The 4,825-nt window shown below is 41.1% G+C and overlaps 1 pseudogene across 1 annotated transcript; it reads right to left on the reverse strand.

Annotated features, from left to right (window-relative positions):
• Positions 1-894: 894 nt before the first annotated feature.
• LOC308419622 (dnaJ homolog subfamily C member 14-like) lies at positions 895-2,912 on the reverse strand (annotated as a pseudogene). The gene has a single exon. The product of its transcript is annotated as a dnaJ homolog subfamily C member 14-like (transcript).
• Between the last annotated feature and the right edge of the window lie 1,913 nt (positions 2,913-4,825).

A 4,825-nucleotide genomic window follows, 5' to 3' on the forward strand; every position in this document is an offset into this window, starting at 1 on the left:
TCTAAGTGATCTGAAAAAAACAGCACCACCCTCAATTCCACCATAACTTAGCACTACATTCTTTTGCTTTGGATTCTAATGTCAGTCTTACAGCATGTGTCTAAGCACCCAAACATGAAATATACATATACATACATACATGCTCACACACACACACACACACACACACACACACACACACACAGTTTTTAAAGTAAAAAAGCCTGCTAAGAATTTCTTCTTCCCATGTTGGGTAATGTCAGATGCAGCTAGATTCAGCTCTCTGTGACTTCAACTATGGTCTGTCACATATATTATTACAAAGGATTTTAGGAGGACTCTGACCTCTTGTATATCTGTCCAAACTAGCATGGTGTCCTCAAAACAATATACTGACTTAGCTTTGTGCCACATGGTCATCCAGACCAATCTTTCATTTCTCTCTTTGTGCATAGATAAAATAGTCACAAAAGAGAGGCATTAGAGAGAAGAATTGGCCATCTCTTGAACAACTTGTTTCAAGTGTTGCTTCTGTTTAATTTGTTTGTTTGTTTGTTTGATTGATTGATTGATTGCTTTTTCAGGGAAGAGGATTTTTTTCCATAAGGCTAAAATATTTTTTCTTTTCTTCAATAAGCAAAAGTAATTAAAACCAAAACCCAAAATCCACAACAATCTTAAATGTAGGAGAGCAGTCAATTAAAGCTGCTACTGAATTCAAGGATGTACCCAACGTACAAGCTTCCTCACTGTGAGTCATATGACTGTATATGTAGACAGACAGGTAGGAAGGTGTGTGTGTATGTGTGTGTGTGTGTGTGTGTGTGTGTGTGTGTGTGTGTGTGGTATATGCATATATAAAACCAAGAAATTTGGAGAAATGGGAACCACTATGGCAGAAAGCACAAACAATTTTCATTGCGCAATCCCAAAACTCTCTGCTCTTTTTCTCTTCTTTGCCCCTGTATCTTCTGTGGTTCCAGTTCCAGCTGAACTTGTCACAATCCCAAATCTCTCCTTCTGTTTCTCTGGCTTCTCATAATGCTCAGACTTTCTAGAGATGGCAGAGACATTCAAACCAAATCTCTGTGCTCTTTAGTTTATCCACCCTAACACCAGGTTCAGGGTTAGATGATAACCCTTTTGTTGGAACTGAAAAAATCCAAAGCTTGCTGCCTGAGAAGCCTTCTGACTCTCTAGCTTACAGACACACTGAATCATTCAGCCCTCTTCTGCCTCCTCTCAATCTGAGGTATTCCAGATGTAAGTTTTACCTCCATTTTTCTGATGCCACATCAACAGCTTTCTCGTTAGGTTCTTCCTCTTTAACAGGAAATTCTACGGGCTTTGATTCTTCTTCCTTGTTTTCGTCTCTGGTACATTCTCTTCATTTACTTCTTCTTCAGCATGTTCTTCAAGATATGCCTGGAGCCAACTGATAAGATGTTTTATTTCCCTGTACTCTAAACCACGAGCAAGACATGCTTGCTTTTGTTCAGCAAGGTTCTTCCGCCGTTTAGGTCTGGCTTCTCCCTTGACTAATGAACTGTTGGAACTGGAGGTCGAAGTGGTCCCAGGTCCAGAGTGAGGAATGGCAAAGAAGCTCTCATTGGACATCAGCCCTGGAGGTACTTGAAAGATCTGGCTCAAGAAATCCTGCAGATCATCAGGAGGGGACTCTGGAGTGACCCTCTGCCGGACACTGGTGCCCAGCACCCGAGAACCAATTGGTAAAGAACTATGTGGATGTCTGGGGAGATGCCCGCACTCTGGCATCCAGCCCACTCTGTGATGTCATACACCTTTCTGCCCAGCAATGCAAAGTAGGTGATCTTGAGGCCCAACATGCTTGACTCTGCCCAGAAGACTCCTTCCTCGACAGAATGTAGCCTATTACACGCAGCACAATATCTGGCACCCTTGAGTTCCCGGTCCATTTCCAACCTCCTATGTTTACCTTAGCATCTGCTGCACATCATGATATTCATTGCCTCTTTGAGGACATCTTGTAGCTTTGACAGAAACTCACTCACTAACCAACTGAGCTCATTCTCTGCCATCTGTTTCATTTCATATTCTTTCTGCCTCTCTGGGTTTCTAACAATGTCCTAAGCTGCCTGCAAATGTTAAAGGCCCCCTTAGCCCGGGAAGGTGATTTTCATCAGGATGAACCATTACTGCTAGCCGCCTATAGGCCTTCTTTAGTTCAATATTGGATGTTGTAGCTTCAACTCCCAGCACATGAAAAGGGTATAGTTCATCCTAAGGAACCCTGCCATAGTCCAGAATCGGGGCACTTCCTTTTCAGGTTGGCAGTATCCCCGCTAGCTACAAGTGCATTGCTTCTTAGTCCTCTGCTTGACCCAGGGAGAGCTTTCAGCAGAGTCAAGAAGTGATTCAGGGCGCCAGCCACGAGAGCAGCCAAGAGGTCTTATCCCTCCAGTCTAACCTGTCGTCCAGTCCGACCAAAAACCTCCAGCCCAACTGTACATATCCCAAAAAAAAGGCAAGAGCCAGGAGGAGGAAAGCACCCACTATCCTTAGAAAAAGAATGAATGGACCCATAGAAGCAGCTATGACTTAGAAACTGGAACCACACTCTGGCCAAGCCCCCTAATTATCTGTCCCAGACCCCTACCCAGACTCGAAAAAGGTCCAGGACACTTTCTTTCAGCTTCCTGCATGCGTAAATGAGATGGCCACATGATACCACATATTCTCTCACCAATATCAGAAGTTCAATTAGCCTGCCTGTTCATGCATAGTTCCTCTACTCCTCACAGTACCAGACCTCTGTGCTTATCTGTCTGACTTCATTTTCAGGCCAGCTGATGATGACCTGGGGGCCTTGGGATTTCTGTGTCCACTATTTCGAGCATCCTCCTTGATCAGAAAATGATGTCTCTGCTTCAGGATGGGAGTTTCTTTCCATTGGACACACATGGAAAAAATCACTGGTTAATTTAAGAGGTTACTAATCATTGTATTCTTCTAACTCTTCATCTTCCCCCAAGTCTAGAGAGGTATAATGGTAGCTCTGCCTTCCCATAATGCTAAAATATTAACTTCTGCATCTACAAGAATTTAAGGGTATTTAGAGGTTCTAGGGTTCTCAGACTCATCAAGGTCTTTATAAATATCTCCACTTTATCCACCTTAGTTGCCTTCCTTAACATCACCACAATTAAATTAGAAATATGCAGCAAAACATTTGACTGGTACTGCAAACCTTAAATACCTAAAGTTGTATTTTGTTTTGCCCACATACCACAAATTCTTGTTTCAACAGCACCAGAGAGAACACTTCTTAATAGTGTGTGTGAAAGTTTTAGCTTCTCATTTCTTGATGTTCTAAGATTAGCTCAGGAGCAAGACCCACAGAGCACAATTAGACAATAGACCGCTGTAATAACAAGAGGTTTTTATTCCATGTACATGGGGTTGCTCATCCTCGAAGGGCGAGTCAACTGGAATTCAAAAAACATACATCTTTTATACTTTTTTGTGAGGGGGTAAACTACTATTTTACCACTGGTCAATAATATAATTTTTAGAAAGGAGAGAAAGAAGGAAGGAAAGGGGTGAAAAACTTTGGCAGTAAGTTGGTGACAATTTGCATTCTCCAAATTCAGTATAGGGAGGGGTAGGGGAGCTATTCCTAAATCAGTCATTTTTGTTTTGTCTTAACTCAGCTTGGTCAGTATAGTTTGACCTGTCCACTAAAACTTTGTTTTTACATTTTCAGAACCTTTTTTATATATTTCAAAACATTGAGGGGTTTTGTCCTTGTTTTTTTTCTCAGAAATGGGTGATTAGAACATAAATTAACTATAACATGTTTTAGGACCCTATCTAGGGCTTTCTAGAGGGCCAGGTGGCTATGAGTAAGTTTATCCTGTTTTTGTTTTTCTTCTGAAAATTACTCTGGGCATTGTATTTATTTGTCAGGCATGGGTGAGATCTCATAGCCTTGGGATGACTGAAAAGTCTCTGAGTCTGACTTTAACCATTTCTGTGTGTTTAGTGTCTTATATTCTAAGAATGCGGTGTTTTGGAAAAGTCTCAGAGCCTCCCAAAAACCTTAGGTTTTACATCACTGACTGGATCGTAAGTCCAGAAAAAAGACTAACAGCATAAACATTTAAATTCATTGCTGCTTTTGTCACCATTGCAAGCAGTATATACTCTCCAGTGTTTCTACATCCTATGTCAGGAGAAATGAACATGTTTCCTAGTCTTCCTAATGCTAGCACCTCACAATAATAAATATTATGTCCTATACCTCCTTTTAAATAATGCTCATTCATTCCTTGGCACTCAGATACAGGGACAACATGATCCTGAATTTTATCATGAAATTTCACTTCTAAGAGTTACTCAAGTACCAATTATCCTATATTTGGGTTAGTGGAGAAAGTAGACAGCACATTCCGGCAGGATCATTTTAACATGTTATGCTTACAAATGTTCTTGGATTGAGGAAGTCCACTGAGTGAGTTTTATCATCTAGCTGAGGTGATGATGCTTTTAAGCTGAGAAAGAAGCCAAGTTGGTGAATACAAGAAGAACCATGCAAAGGATGCCACCTGGAAGGATGCAGTGTTACTCTGCTAAAGACTGGAGATTATCTGAGGGCTGTATTAGCAAAAAATTTGGTATCTGTCTTCCCTTAGTTACCTGATTATAGAGGTTGCTAGACAGAGTCAACTGGAGATACCAAAGATTGATGTAGGTCATACAGGTCAGTTGCCTACAGAAAATGGGACAGTAAAGAGGAGAAAATGAATAGGAGGAATAAAAGAGTGTTTCCAGTCACATTGGCTGTCTCTTAAAATTGGTCAAAATG

This window comes from Micromys minutus (genome assembly GCF_963924665.1).
Source record: "Micromys minutus genome assembly, chromosome: 4".
Lineage (NCBI taxonomy): Eukaryota > Metazoa > Chordata > Mammalia > Rodentia > Muridae > Micromys > Micromys minutus.